Genomic DNA, 17,496 nt, shown 5'->3' with positions numbered 1-17,496 from the left:
GAAGGCTCATGTTCCGACTGCAGTGAAGGTCAAATTTGTATAAAACTCGTTGACATATACTATAAAAAAAATATAGTAACTTCCGTGCATGACAACTTCTAAACATTTACCCATTCAGGCGAGTAAAAATTTACAACAAACGAAATTACATTTACGAACCTTTGAGAATCCTGCCTCTGTGTCCCGTGCTGTTATGTCTTCAGTCAGTTCGGTAGTCGAACCTGAGGCCTTCATCACAAACAGCGGGTACATAGCCCTTGCCACTGAACCACCACACTCCTGTTCTGAAATGTTTACATGACCATGTCACTTCACTGAAACTGTTTATATGACCATGATTTCTTTCAATCTTGTTTAGAAGCTTTACAAACTACTAGGTAATTATTGATGATTGACCAGCCGCTGATTTTTCAAAACGCCACAATTTTACTTTTGTTTTATTGTGGACACAGTTGTAGCTTAGGCAAATGGGTTAAAAAGTGGTCATATTAAACGATAAGAACTTACTGTGATCAGGTGTAAGTTTGCGTTCCCCAGCAGCACCACAGTCACTTTTCAGCACCACATAATCACTTTCCTAGCAACACTATCACGTGCGTTCCCCAGCAGCACCACAGTCACTTTTCAGCACCACATAATCACTTTCCTAGCAACACTATCACGTGTACTTATATGTGACCAAGAGTTAGCATCGGGCAGGGAGGTGGCCCAGCCCGGCAGGTGAGAGGACACAGGTGTTGCAAGCCGGCAAGAGCACAGCGGCTACACTGCCCCCATTCTCAAGATTACTGAAGCTTGGAATGAATGAATTAATGTACGAATGTTCGGAATAATGTTCTGAAGCATGGAAGCAATTTACTTATTCACTCAATCAGAATAAACTGAAGCGCCTACGTTTGAAATATCATTCGTAAAAGAGGTGAGGGTGGGAGTAGTATACTTACCTGTCCTTTTGATGTAATAGTTTTTTTGTCAATAAAGGATTCTGATAAACTGGATTCACAGCTCCATGACTCCTGATTCGGAGCTTCGTTCATGAAATGATTCGAATCCTTGGTGTTTCATGAAGCCTTAGATATGACGTCATGAGTGGGAGGAGCTTAAGAGAGACGTGTTTGGTAATGTAATGATCATTGTGATTATTTTTGGCCGCTAATAACACCATAATGATAACAATTACTTTAAAATACCTTCAATAATTACTAACTTAATTAGATAATGTGCATTAGATCTTTACTTAACCCAAATTTATTGAGTTTTATCCGTATGTATCTTTACAACCACAACCATACTATTGAGGTAGACCCGTCTCTCTCTCTCTCTCTCTCTCGTCGGGTGTAGAAGATGATATAGGTGGTATCCGTGGGTGTATTTAGGTGTAGGTGGCAGGTGTAGATAGTATGCGTGGGTGTAGATAGGTATGAATTGTTGTTGGTGGGTGTAGATGGGTGTAGGTGGGTGTAGATGGGTGTAGGTGGGTGTAGATGGGTGTAGATGGGTGTAGGTGGGTGTAGATGGGTGTAGGTGTAGGTGGGTGTAGGTGGGTGTAGATGGGTGTAGATGGGTGTGGGTGTAGATGGGTGTAGATGGGTGTAGATGGGTGTAGGTGGGTGTCGTGGAGGGAGGAACAGTTGGATGGGAGCCAGGTAGGTCAGGCTCAGCTCCCTCTTGTTGTGAAGTTCTTCCGATCACGGGAAGTTGAGGCGCTGTGACATATTGCTGCGGCAGTGTGGTGTTGGTGTGGTGATGGTGTGGTGTTGGTGTGGTGGTGTTGGTGTGGTGATGGTGTTGTGATGATGTGGTGTCGATACTGTGATGGTGTGGTGATGGTGTTGTGATGGTGTGGTGATGGTGTGGTGTTGGTGCTGTGTTGGTTAGTTCACCCTTCCACCTTCTATTAGTTCCACCATGCCCTTCCATCACTCCCACTAGTTCCACCCCTTCCACTTCCCTTCCATTCATTACCTCCCTTACCACAACCATCAACTCAACCTTGTCGTATATTTACAGGCGAGTCACGCGCCGGCCATCCCATAAATACTAGTAATCTAATAAATTTCTCATTTCGATAACTTCAATATTTCTTTCACAGACTCAAAACGCCTCGTAACGTTAGTGTGTGTGTGTGTGTGTGTGTAAACTCATAAATATTACCCAAATTCAGGGTTCTCTCCACTCAAAATAATATCAATAACATTTATATTCAGGGTCCCTTTACTCAAAACTCACAAGGAACGTAGTGCAGACGCAGGGTACAATACCTTTACTCAAAACTCATGATAAAACTCAATGTCTTTCTCCTTTATGATCTATCTCATTCCAAAACACAAAATCGATATTATCAAAAATTCAGAGACTATGACAAGGCGTAGAGATCTTGTGTCAGGGTAAACGTTTACAGTACACACACACACACATATATATTGTATACATATATCAGGTAGAAATATGTGTTCTGAAGTTTTCCTCTGGGCAGGGGAGAAGGGGGAGCTTAGGGAGGGAAGGAGGAAGGGAGAGAAACAGGGAGGGAGGGAGGGAAGGAGGGAGGGAGGCCAACACATCCCTCACACACACCCTGCTCAGATTTTATGCAAATTTTCCTGCTATCTTTTATGAAATGCCCAACCGTCCTCCCATTCCTCCCTCTCATCCATCCCTCCCTCCCTCCCTCCCTCCTCCTGGGTGACGACAATATATCAACAGGAGGAAGAGAAGCAGATTCAGGGGAGAGTTTGTGTTGGCTATGTAGAGGTCACTCAATGGTGACTATTATACGAAGCAAAATACTCTACCTGGATACATGTTAACTTATACTTAAATACTTATATATACAGACAACACTGATGGCTAAAATATATGTATCCTAACCTAACCTAACCAAACCTGACATAACCTAACCAAACCTGACCTAAACCCTGGTAAATTGCTCACTTCATTTGGCCATAAAACATAATACTCACTCGAGGGTAAAAGATTTTGTTATCATTATGCTCTTAACATTACTGCGTATAGTTATCAAGGGTTAGAGCTCACACACACACACACACACACACACCAGTATACATCATGAGAACAGAAAGAAGGACAACCAACTGTCTTACATCCCCCTGAAACCCCCTAAAACCCCCTTATCCCCCTGAAAACCCCCTGAAACTCCCTTAACTCCCCCTACCCCCCTCCAGCAGCAGGTAGACACCCATTGACATCATCCAATACTTTCTCCCACATCAGGTCATTTTTTCCCCTCTACCTCTGAGCATTATTCTCGTTTTCTTTTTACCATTTACACCACAGTAAGGCACCTGGAGTGTTTCGTGATGCTGCTGTTACTTGTGTTTCCTACGGAGCTTCGAGAAAATGAGAAGACGTGGAGGTTGTAGGAGAGTGAAAGGTGTTAGTGAAGAAGGAAGTTATAGATGTTGAGTGAATGTTATTTATTACAACATATAAGTTATTTTTTTTAGATAACAGGTTGTAAATAGTTGTGGTACCAAAGACTTATTAGACAACAGGTGTGAAGAGCTTGAGGGAGCGTGTTAGGTGGTGACAGTAGCCCTCAAAAACAATAGGCGGCCCAGCACGAGTTGTTTGTGGTGGCAGATATTGAACATAAAAGTGAGGAATTCGGCACATTAACACGGAGGGACAGTGCCAGTCTCGGGGGGTCAGTGACAATCTCAGGAGGGCAGTGACAGTTTCAGGGGGGGCAGTGATAGTTTCAGGAGGGCAGTGACAGTCTCAAGGGGGCAGTGACAGTCTCAGCAGCCCGTGAGAGTCTCATTGGGGCAGTGACAGTCTCAGCAGGCCGTGAGAGTCTCATTGGGGCAGTGATAGTTTCAAGGGGGCGGTGGCAGTCTCAGGAGGTCAGTGATAGTTTCAGGGGGATAGTGACAGTCCCAAAGGGACACTGCCACTCTCAACAGGTCATGCCAACTGTATCAGCAAAATTGGTCAGGTTAACAGTGTCAGCAAAGCAGATCAGTGGTGTCAGCAAAATAGGTCAGGTTAACAGTGTCAGCAAAGTATTTCAGATTAGTAGAGTGTCAGCAAAATAGTTCAGGTCAGCGGCCGTGTGTCGGGCGGGGTTTAATAAGTGGGTCCTGACGTCTGACCTGTGAAATATCGGCTCACAATTTATTTCCCCGTGCATTAATATTTACCAAGAGTTCATGTTACTCACAAGCTGACGTTCAGACTTCCTGTGACTCATAAAGACTTTCTGTGACTCATAGAGACTTTCTGTGACCCATAAAGACTTTATATGACTCATAAAGACTTTTTCTGACTCATAAAGACTTTATCTGACTCATAAAGACTTTCTCTGACTCATAAAGACTTTCTCTGACTCATAAAGAGTTTCTCTGACTCATAAAGACTTTTTCTCACTCATAAAGACTTCCTGATTCACAAGACCAAGTGCAAACAACATCTTTCACCTATATAACAGCGATTTCAGACCTGCCATGTAAACAATGCGGTGTTGTCAGGCTTCCAGAGTAAACAATACGATGCTGTCAGACTCATGTGTACTGTAAAATACAATGTTGCCAGACTTCAAATGCAAACAACAAAATAATACCATACCTACGTGTAAACAACATAACGGTGCCAGATAGATTGTAAACATGGAAGTGATGCCAGACCTACGAGTCAATAATGCAGTGTTGCCAAACCACGTATGTAGATGCAGTGTTGCCAAACCACGTATATAGATGCAGTGTTGCTAGATACCAAATATAAACAATAAAGTGTTGTCAAACTACTATGGTGATATTATTACAATGGTGACATACCTACGAGTACACAATGAATTTGGTATCATGTATAAACAATACAGTATTACCAACTTATCTTACAAACAACGTCAAGTAATGTTGCCAGATGCACATGTAAACACCGGCCATTACAGTGATGCCAAATCAACATGTAAACACCGGCCATTACAACCGTCCTCTTGACGTTATATATTGCGAGTTCATTTTAATTAAACCGGGATGGAGCCCAACAACCTCTGGTACCTGGAGGGGGGAGGGGGGGAGGAGGAGGATAAATGGAGAGAACAGGGAGGGGAGATAGAGTCATGGATAGGAGAAGGAGAGGAGGGGAAGGGAGAGTCGCCAGGTAACAACACACTCTCACTCTCTCTCTCTCTCTTTCTCTTTCTCTCTCTCTCTCCCTCTCTCTCTCGACTTCCTTAGCACAAAATATCACAAGTGAAGCGCCTGGCGTTTCTCTTCTCCCGTATTGTAAATCCTACAGCATAATAAGCCAGACGTAACTTCGCCAGCCTTTTGGAATTTCACACACACACACACACACACACACACACACACACACACACACACACACACACACACACACACACACACACACACACACACACACACACACACACGTCCTACATTAGTTAGAAAATTTATACCAGACAGTTTTTATAGTCCAGTTTTAATTACATTAATTTAATATACAATTATTACTTACGGCGGCCAGAGATAATGATGAGCTGAAGGTTGATGATGTTGGTTGATGATAATAGCACTGTCTTGTACCTACCACTACCACCATCATTACCATCACCACCAGTACCACTAACTCTGTCACTACTACCACCACTACTACTAACACTATTACTACCACCACTACCACCACGACCACTACCACCACCACTACCACCACCACCACTACCACCACGACCACTACCACCACCACTACCACCACGATCACTTTCAACCACTTCTTCCTGACATAAAGTAGTTCAACATCCCCTAACCTAACCTAATCAACCCTTAACCTAACCTAACCTCACCTAACCAACCCTTAACCTAACCCCCTTAACCTAACGTAATCAAACTTTCAATTGTAATGTAAAAAAAAAAATCATCGTTTTTTCCAGGTTCCATTGTGAAAGTTAATTTGAGCCACTTTTTACTAAGAGGATAATGGCAGATTGCTTATTAGAGTTGATGGTCGTTAGGTCTGGATGAAATTAAGGCTGGTCTCCATTCCTGATTCAATTATGTAAGATTAGATTGGGGACTATAAGGACTAGGCAGGGGGGTCTACTAGGAATGGGGGGCCAATTACGTCTGGGGTTCATAAGATCTGGAGCCTACTAGCACTGGGATCTACTAGGAGTGGTGGCCCATTAGGTCTATTACACCACAACAAAACAGTACCAGTCATTTCCTTCCCTTCCACTTACCACACTTAATAATACCACTTAACCTCACCCACCCCCTTCCACTTCCACTTACCACACTTAATAATACCACTTAACCTCACCCACCCCCTTCCACTTCCACTTACCACACTTAAAAATACCACTTAACTCCACCTCTCCCCATTATCACCATTACCTGGCTTGTAGCCCCACCACCTACTCCCCTACTCCCCCATGACCCTACACTTGATCACCACTTCCCCACAATTGCCCCCCTCAAGCCGTTAAATCCCGCTACATCAGCTGTCAGTCAGATGTGTCAGCGTGATAAGCTCCAGGCTGTCTGTCTATGCTGTCAGTCCCATCAGATCGCATTATTATTGAAGCTTTTATGTTCACCCAGTTGAAGACCTGGGAGGGGTGAGGGGTATAGCCTCTGTTGGTGTTGCTTGTGTTGACGAGAGATTGTATTTGCTTCTGTTGTTGTTCGTAATTATTATTATTATTCCTAGTGTATTTGTGTTGGTTTGTCTGTTTTTGCGTTTTTTTCGTTTATCTGTTTTATTTGATCTATTATTGTCTATCTGTTTATTTTTTTATATTTCTTACTTTATCTCTGTATGTCTGTCCCTCTCTACAATTACCATCACCTTACTACCCAAGTCACCATCATCATCTCAAGTCACCATCACCCCCGTCACCATCATCACCCTCAAGACACCATCACCCCTCAAGACACCATCACCCCGTCACCATCACCCCTGCCACCATCAACACCTCAAGTCAACACCATCAATTCTCAAGACACCATCACCCCTCAAGACACCACATCACCCCTCAAGTCACCACATCACAAGACACACCATCACCCCCTTCAAACACCATCACCCTCAAGACACCATCACCCTCACCACACCCCTCAAGACACCATCACCCTTCACCTCACCATGACCCCTCAACTCTCACCTCACCATCATCGCCTCACGACCAGAGTCACCAGGTCAGTACACAGCCGTCAAAGGAACATACTTGGTGCAACATATCACCATAAGAGTTGTTGGCTGCCTTACTCCACAACGTTTTTTTTTATATCAGAGAAAAAATAAAGTTCTTGGAACCTTTGTCTGCCTCTCCTTCCTCTTCCTCATCTTCTATCGACGCCACAGTTTTTTTTTCTAGTTTATAGTTGTTTACATTGTTCTGTGTTTACAAGTTTACACCTGTTTATATTGTTTGTTTGTTCTGTATTTACTACCACTATCACCACTACCACCGCTACCACGACTATCCCTACTACTCTCACTATAAACCATCATCCTTACTACCACCACTACCACCCAATCATTACTACCCACACTACCACCACTACCCCTACCACCATCACCTTTACATACAGGTCACGTCGCCAGCCTCTATGATCCAATACAGTGAGAGAAGGCGAGGTGTCTCCCCGCGTCCTCTCACCACACACACACACACACACACACACACACACACACACACACTCACAAGTAACATAAAAAGCAAACACAGACAAACACACCAAACAACGGAGGTAAACAAAAGAGAAGAAAACAAATTATGGCTACCTGGAGGAAAGGAATCTTACGTTCTTGTTAATTACAGGAGGACAGGAAGCCTTACCTGTATACACTGAAGCAGGGGTAACGCTTCACTACAGCTGATAACCTATAAATTATGAGGAGTGAGGAGGAGGGTGGGGGTGAGGGTGAGGGGTGTGGGTGGAGTGAGTGTGGGTGAGTGTAGAAGGGGTGTGGGGTGTGGGTGGAGTGTCCCAGGGAAAGAGACACTGGATCAGTATCTCTCACGTAGCTATCTCACCTCCCTGCTGCAGTGAGGGAGACATTTAAGAGACTAACGAGATACTTAATCACCCCAGTTAGGCGTGTGGGTCACCAGCAGCGCCGCCCGCCCCTGATCCACTTACCGCCGCCTATACCACTATCTAGGTCACCGCCCTACGTCAGCTGGGAGCGGCAGTAGCAGCTGACACTCATCTGCCGCTGCTGCTGCTGCTGCTGCTGCTGCTGCTGCCGCCGCCTGAATAAACGCAGGTCTTCCTGGACAAGGTTTGGTCTATCCGGGAATACGCTGATCAGCGTTGGGCAAGACCTGGTCTGATCAGATAAGCGCTGATCTGTCTGAACAAGCGCTGTTCTGCCTAGATAAGGGAATGTCTTCCTGTACAAGCTCTGGTCTGTCCAGATAAGCGCGGGTTTGCCAGGACAAACACCAGTCTGCCAAGACAAGCAGTCGCCTGCCTGGACAAGCGGTGGTGCGCCCGGGGAAGCACTGGTATGCCTGGGAACATGGCCTGGTCGTATGAGAACACATTGCAGGACCACGGAGCCTCGCAGCCACAACTTCCGCTCACACAACTTCTGGTTTAAAGTTATGCGTCACAGTTCAAACTACGCGTAAACTTACTTTTGCAATATTGAAATTCGCCAACTTGGGGAGCGCCAAGTGCTGTGTTACTTAACATGGAGACAGACGGACGCCCGGACGCACATGTTAAGTATTTTAAACTGTGGGACGACATTGAATTGGACATTGATGAGGGAAGGGAATTTTAAACACATTTCTGAAATTTGTTATTAAATCATACTCGTATGGTGGTGGTGTGTGTGTGTGTGTGTGTGTGTGTGTGTGTACGTGTGTATATATGAGTGTATAACCTCGTAATCCACACAACACACACCTAAACCCACGTATATGAACACTGAACAAACCCGTTAATGAAGAGCTTATCATAACTTGCAATAATTATAAAGAGAATGGTAACCAGGTCGTTAATGAAGCTGATACATTATTATTTTTTGTATTAATTAATGAGCCCAACATCCAGGTGTGCTAGGCAGGTAATTACATACAGTATTATTTTTAATTAAAACTCTCGGACCAAGACACGAGTGTTAAGTGTGTGTGTGTGTGTGTGTGTGTGTGTGTGTGTGTATTGGTTCAGATACATACATAAGCTTACGTACATAAATACACACCCATATATGCTCGTACATATATGAAGAAAAACACACACACACACACACACACACACACACACACACACACACACACACACACACACACACACACACACACACACCCCATTTGGACCTCTTCCCTAATCTCCCCCTTCTCTTCCTTTCTTCCATCCTTTCTTTCCCTCGGACATAACTTCTCTCCCCTCTCCCCATAATTCACCATTTATCTCCCCATTACTGTACACTCCCCCATCTTCCTCCCCTCCCTCATCTCTCCCTTACGACATATTAAGCCCTATAGTCTCTTCCCATAATGGCAGCCATATTGTTTTGTGATGTGTGTCTCTCCTTACTTCTTTAATCTGTCCTTCTGTAGTAAATCCACTCGTACAGTCTCTCGCTAAAATGGCGGACATATTGTTCTTTCCCTCTCACTTTCACTCCTCATTTTCTCTTGTTTTCTTTTTCCTTTATCTGGGTATTTCTCCCTCCTTCCCTCCCTCCATACCTCCCTCTCTCTCTCTCTCTCCCTCTCTCTCTCTCCCTCCCTCCCTCCCTCCCTACTTTCCCCCCTCACCCAGTACCTAACACTTCCCTTATCCTCCTCCCCCTTCATTTATTATTTATTTCCTCCCACCTCCCGTTTATTCCTTATTCACATCTCCCTTCTTCCTTTCTCCCCTCATCCATTATTTACAATACCTCTTCCCTCATCCTTAGGCTTTACCCTTCACCCCTCATTCAATTCTCTCTCACCTCTTTCTCCTCCTCCTCCTCCTCCCTCTTTCCTCGTGTTATTTATCTTCCTCTCCTCTTCTTACTTCGCCTCTTCTTTCTTCTTTATCCTTCCTTCCCCTCCCCTATCTCCCTTTCCTCCTTATCTATCCTTCCTCCTTTTTATATCCCATTCGTTTCTTCATCTACCCCTTCTTCCTTCCTCCTCCTCCCCCTACTCCTCCCATCTCTCCCCTTCCTCCTTCGTATCTCCCTTTCCTCCTTCCCCCCTTCCTCTCTGTGTGCAATGGTTCACTGGCTTTGATAACCACACAGTGAGAGCCTTCCCCTTCCCCCTCCACCCCCCTCCCGTCCCTCCTCTTCTCCAACACTCGCCTCTACTGCTTTCTTCTCCACCACTTCCGCCTCTTCATCCTGTTCCTCCTCTCCAACACTGCCTCTCCTCCTGTTTCTCTTCTTCTCCACCACTCGCCTCTTCATCCTGTTCCTCCTCCTTCTCCAACACTCGGCTCTCCTGCTTCTTCTCCACCAACTCGCCTCCTGTTTCCCTCTTCTCCACCACTGCCTCCTCCCTCTCCCATCCTTCCCCTCTCCAACACCTTCCGCTTTCTCCTGCTCTTCTTCTCCACCACTCGCCTCTCTCCTCCCATCCTTCCCCCCTCTCTCCAACACTCTCGCCTCTCCTGCTTCTTCTTCCACCACTCGCTTCTCCTGTTTCTCTTCTCCACCACTCGCCTCTTCATCCCGTTCCTCCTCACCACCACTCGCCTCTCACTCGCTCCAGTGGTGTAGTGGAGCCGCGAACTCAAGGCGTCCCAAAGTCAAGGCCAAGGGTTCAAGTAAGACCTCGAGGCGAAAAGAAAAAAGAAAAAAGGTGTAAGGTAACATAGTCAAAACTCCTCCAACTCCTTTCTACTCCCCTCTAACCTTCCTCTACTCCCCTCTAAACCCTTCTACTCCCCTCTAACCTCTTCTACTCCTCTAACCCTCCTCTACTCCCCCAACCCCTTCTACTCCTCTAACCTTCCTCTACCTCTAACCTCTTCTACTCCCTCTAACCCCTTCTACTCCCCTCTAACCCCCCTCTACTCCCCCTCTAACCTCTCTCCTCTACTCCCCTCTAAACCCTTCCTACTCCCTCTAACCCTTCTACCCCTTCTAAACCCTTCTACTCCCTCTAACCCCTTCTCTACTCCCCCAACCCCCTTCTACTCCCTCTAACCCTCCTCTACTCCCTCTAAACCCTTTCTACTCCCTCTAACCCCCCTTCTACTCCCCTCTAACCCTCCTCTACTCCCTCTAACCCTCCTCTACTCCCCTCTAACCCCTTCTACTCCCCTCTAACCCTCCTCTACTCAGCTCTAACTCCCCCTACTCCCCTCTCCTCCCCATCAACATACACCCCTCTCTATTTCCACCTAAGGGGATTCCTGATTAAATTTGGATACGACTCTCTGTGGCGTGTATGGACTTCTGGGGAGAGGGGAGAAGAGGGGAGAGGGGAGAAGAGGAGAGAGGGGGGTAGAGGAGAGAGGGGAGAAAAGAGGAGAGGTTGGAGAAGAGGGGACAGGTGGGGAGTAGAAGGGAGATGGTGGGGAGATGAGGGGAGAGGTGAGAAGAAGGGAGAGAGGTGGGGAGAAAATGGGAGAATATAGGGAATATAGAGTGAAGACAGAAGAGAAGAGGAGATAGATAAAGGTAGAGAAATAGAGGAAGAAGGAAGAATATGAAAGAGAAGGAAGAAATAGAAAGAGGAACAGGGAGAGATGATAATGAGACGTAGATGGAGAAAGAAACAGAGATAAGGAGAGAGGGAGGATGATAACAACAGAATGAAGGCATGAAAACGATAGGGAGGGAAATGAAAAGGTTTTGAGGGGGGGGGTGGGTGGAAATGAGAGACTGGAATTGACGGGAATGGGAATACAGATAGGAATCGGTGAGAGGGGGGAGTGGGAATGGAAATAAATAGACCCCTAGAGGATAGTATAGAGAGAGAGAGAGAGATAGTAAACACGACCTATCTTCCTATTGATCCTCACCCGTACTGATGAAAAGTTATAGATCTGCCTTATAAATATCGCCAGTTATGTATTGTATGTTCGTTAGTTATTCATTCACTCTTACTGTTATAATAGATACGTTAAATGTCTGTCTCTTTGGTAGTGAGTGTAGGTCCCTGGAGATCTGTTAAGGGCAGTGCGGATACAGTACATTGCATACTATACTTCGGTGCATTAGGAGGTAGTCTGGCTGGCACTGTACTCGAATCCCTTCACTTCACCAACTAATACTATAGTTAGGTTGGTTGGTTGTGTCTTAGGGGTGAAGGGGGGTGATAAAGGGGGGTTAGGTTATTAATATAGTTGGAAAATGGATCTTTATTGAGAGAGAGAGGGGGGGGGGGTAGACGTCTCTTCTCTACCCTGCACGTGTTGAGGAAAAAAGATTATTTTATTGTTCGAACTGAAAAAAAAATTCTGTCGGTAAAAATAAAACGAAAAGTGTTAAAAAAAAGGTATTCTATTCGTTTAAAAAAATATATATAGTCTTTATTTTTACGTAACAGCGTATAGGAGGTCATGTTAGGTAAGGTCATGTCATTTGGGGGTTAGGGAAGGTCTTGTCAGGGGATGTCAGATCAGGTAAAGTTATGACGACGTAAAAACATGTCAGTCGAGGTCTCGTGTTGAGATGAGGTCATAATCAGGTAAGGTCATGTTTATGTCAGTCATCACGGTATTAAATGACAGGTCTACGGGTCAATACTGAATATTTCTCTGTCTCTCTGTGAGTGTCTCTGTCTGTCTCACTCTCTGTCTGTCTCACTGTCTGTCTGTCTCTCTCTGTTTCCGTCTGTTTGTCTCTATGTCTTTCACAGATATGAATTTCTTCAGTCTCTGTTGGGTAAGGTGGTGTTACTACGGTAGTGTGGTGGTAGAGTGGTGGTAGAGTGGTGGTAGAGTGGTGGCAATGTGTTGGTATTGGTGGGAGAGAGTGGTGGTGATAGTGGTGGTAGTGTGGTGGTGATGATAGCGGTGGTAGTGTGGTGTATATCGTCTTTCCCACACAGCGACGCTCATCATCTAATGGAGGGAGGGAGGGGGAGGGAGGAATGAGAGGTGATGGAGAAAGGGAGAGATGGAGAGAGTTAGGTTAGGGGTTAGGGGAAGGGGATGAGGGGATAGGGGTGAGGGGATGGGGGTGGCCGGGAGGGGTGAGAGGAATGGGGGGGTGGTAAGAGAGAGTAGAAAGGTTCATTAAAGAGGTCAGGATGATAATTACTCCGCCTGGGGTCAAACACTGTAAAAGATCACCCTTATTAATAATGTAATTAACTAGTAAATTACCCTGGCGAGGACCTCATTATACCTGTAAAACAATGTGTATCTTTGTTTGTTTGTTTATTTATGTTTTGTTCGTTTGTTTGATTATTTACTGAGAGAGAGGCCACACCTTGTCATTTCTCCCCTACAATGAACCTGGTCACCTGGTATCTGGCAAGGCGTAACGTCATCATATTAGGGGGTGATCCTCAATGGGCGGGGGAGGGAGGGGGGAGGAGGGAGGGGGAGGTATACGAGAGGTAGATTACATTAAAAAGGAGAGGGGAAGGGGGGAAAGAGAGGGAGAATGAAGGGGAGGGGACAGGGTAAAAGGGGGGAAAGAGAGGGAGAATGAGGGGGAAGGGAGAGGGGAGGGAAGCTAAACAGAAAAACAAAACAAGTCATACACCCGCCAGGCAGATTGTAATGATAACTTACAAATTAATTAAAAGGGAGGAAGGGGGAGCACACACACCCCTCTATGCAATAAGCCAATCACTCCATCCACACCTGTCTAAGCTTCACTGCATACCTGACTAAGCTTCACTGCACACCTGTCTAAATTTTATTGCATACCTGACTAAGCTTCACTGCGTACCTGTCTAAACTTCACTGCATACCTGACTAAACTTCACTGCACAATTTTCAAACGTCACTGAACACCTGTCTTAGTTCCATTACACACCTGTCTTACACATCACTACACACCTGTCTAAACATCACTGATACCAAACAAAGATTAACAATAAGAGGGATTTGCATGGTGGAAAAAAAACAAAAAAAAAAACAATTGATTAAACACAAACACCAATGAACACAATACAACCAAAACAACAACACCTCCCCCCCCTTTCCCCCTTTTTTACCTGAAGCTTAACTACCTATTATATGACCCGGGATTTACCTGTTCTCTATCCTATTGTAATCAGGTTGGAGGAGCACAATATGTGAAGGACAACTGGTAGGTGAGATTAGTTAGTAAATTGAAACGATTCATCTGTTTTAATTAAGGAGATCCAAACACGTGTATACTTGGCCTTAACTATAAGCTTATGTTAACAGTGTATTCATGTGTGGTAATGACTGTTTGCTTGTTAACTACCCGCCTACTAGTGCAGCTTCTAGGGAGGATGGGGCTAATGAGAGAGAGAGAGAGAGAGAGAGAGAGAGAGGAGACTGGCAATTACTCCTTCAGGTTGGGTAAGTTATTGGCGACCTCAGAGCACCCCCTACACACACACACCTCCAGGCCATGGTTTTGTTATTGACTGTACCGTCTGTCTGTGTGTCTGTACCGTCTGTCTGTACCGTCTGCCTGTGTGTCTGTATCGCCTATTTGTGTCTATACGAGTTGTCTGCTGTGGCTGTACCATCTGACCTTATCTGTTGTGTCTGCTGTGTGTTGTGTCTGCTGTGTGTTGTGTCTGCTCTAGAATATTACACAAAGCCACAACTTAAACGCCAACTTTGTATATTATGCTGCAGTGACGTCACATGACCTCTAAAAATCTCAGCTCTGAGTGTAATAACATTTATCACCGAGACTAATTAGAAATGGTTGAAATTACTGCGCGTTTTCACCATGGACGCCTGAGAGAAGAATGCCCCTGTTCAACGAGTGGCTGGGGGTAGTTTCTCGTTGAACATTAATGAACAATGACGAAATGAGTCTAACCTAACCTAACTTAACCTAATCTAACCTAACCTAAACTAACCTAAATGTACGTAATTTAAGTAAGGAATATTGTTAGTAGATTAGATCACGTTTTGTTAGGCTAGATTAAGCTATGTTAGGTTAAGTTATGTTGGTTTGGTTATTGTGTAATCGGTGTGTGTGTGTGTGTGTGTGGGCGTAACGGGAACCATGGGAATACAATACGTACTCTAAAGAAAATAGGAAACGCTTATAGACAAAGGAGTGATTTTGTTAATTTCCCCCAGGAGAATGTAAGTCAGATCTACCTTATAGAGTTCGAGTCTACAGGTATTAACGATATAATGTTTACCTTCATTTATAACCTGTAGTGTTATCGATTCCTAAATTCACTAGTTCATCTTCAGGTTAACAGGACGCAGTAGCAAAATTCGTCAATATGGCTACACGTGTCTAAACAATACCACGAACCACCCTCCCTCAGGCACTTACTTCCTGACGAGACGACGCCCTCCTGTTGTCACACGTTCAGCCTTGTTTGTCATAGAGGTCGTCGAACCGTGTTGTGGATCCTTATTTTAGGTCCTACGTAAGCCGTCCTGTTGATCCTTTGGGGGGACTCTGAGCTCGGGAACTCCTCACTCCGCTGTCAACAATAAGACTGGAGACGCGAATGACTTGGCTGGTTTGGCTGTCCAGGCTTCGGGTGTGTGTGTGTGTTTTAAAAAGAGGGTTGAATGTTGTTTGTCGTGGATGTCAAGGAAAAATGTATCTCTCTATGAAACACAAAACCTAAAAACAATATAAATATGTTAAATAAATTATGTTTCGTTTTATAAATGATCATATGTGTAAAATATAGAGTTCGTAATGTTATAACTGTGTTTTAGAAGTCTTTAAGCTCGTCATGGGGTTAATAAATACTCTAATCCATCAATAATTAAAGACTATGAGAGAGACAGAACATCATGTATATTGTGTAAACATCCGGACATAACAGAAGACAAGACTTATGATTCATTTGATGGCCCGAGTGAGCAAATAAACCAGAGTCTCGGAGTATCGTCTGTTCGAACCTTTATTGACAAGACGCTCAAACATCACTCATATCTCATCACATGTTGCTTTAATGAATTCAAACTTGATCTACTGACTAACTATATTAAATTATTTGTTTATTATATCAATTAATATCAAGGTAAAATATAATTATCTAGGTGTAATGTAGGAGCAGTATCAAGGAGCATATCTCAAGGCGTTGGAATTAGTTAAGATGGCAGGAGGTGTGGGGGGGGGGGAGTTAATTAGTCGACTTACCACAGAGGTGATGGTATAAAGTCGACCTCTTATATCATTGATAATTTAATACTAAGGAACACAGAAGTTTATAACACACATTTAAAAAAAACACACAAAAAGAATTGATGAATTATTGATAACCTGAAAAAAGACTAAATTCCACTCAACTTCAATAGTTTTCCGTAACAAAATCAACTCAATTTAGATTATATAAACTGGACCAGATATTGTGGGATGAAAGCGAAAACATACTAAAAAAAAATTAAAAAAAAAATTAAAATATCCGTTTAAGCTGTATGAAAATTGTACACCAAATTACGCAATATACATAAACAAGTGACTTTAATTCATACGTATTAATTACAGTACAGTGCGTTATGTTCACCTCGGGGGGAGGGGGGGAAGGGAGTTGTTGTAAAATTAATAACAACATCAAGGTCATGTAATTATAAACTATTATGACTATTTTTTCAGACCAATAAAGAGGAGGAGGGAGGAGGAGGGGAGGAGATAAAGGTAGGGATTGAGAGAAGAAGAAGAGTGGAGAAATGGCTAGAGGAGAAGGGAGAAGGGGAGTGGGAGGGAAAGAGTGGGGTGGGGAAAAGATAAATGAGAGAGAAAGGCAGAAACAGATGAAGAGAAAAAAGGGACAGAGATAAACAAATGAAGAGACAGACAGAAAGAGAGAATAAAAGAACGAACGATAAAGAGAAACACACACACACACACACACACACACACACACACACACGGAGTTGAAATACAACACGGCAACACAAATTTAATCTCTCATACAAGCGTCATAATGTAAGCTTTCAGGCGCCTGGGCCCTTGTGGAGAAGAAGAGCTCTTACAAGAAACTTGGTGTAATGCGGCGTAATTGGATATGTGTGTGAGCTTTGACCTAACCTAACCTAACCAAACCTTACCTAACCTAACATAACCTAACCTGACCTGACCTGACCTGACCTGACCTAACCTAACCTAACCAAACCTTACCTAACCTAACATAACCTAACCTGACCTGACCTGACCCGACCTGACCTGACCTGACCTGACCTGGTTATTTCTTCAGTATTTGACTAATGTAATGTTTGTTTGTTTGTCTGTGAGGTGGCGGCTGTAGGTGGGCGTCAGGGGTCGGGGGAAAGAGAGGAGGAATTCTTTTGCGGGTGTAATAATAATAATAATAATAATAATAATAATAATAATAATAATAATAATAATAATAATAATAATAATAATAATAATAATAATAATAATAATAATAATAATAATAATAATAATAATAATAATAATCCCCGATAATTTAGTATTGTA

Source organism: Homarus americanus, unplaced genomic scaffold, assembly GCF_018991925.1.
Source record: "Homarus americanus isolate GMGI-L3 unplaced genomic scaffold, GMGI_Hamer_2.0 scaffold47294, whole genome shotgun sequence".
NCBI lineage: Eukaryota > Metazoa > Arthropoda > Malacostraca > Decapoda > Nephropidae > Homarus > Homarus americanus.
The sequence above is the reverse complement of the archived record's forward strand: the minus strand, read 5'-3'. Positions refer to the sequence as shown.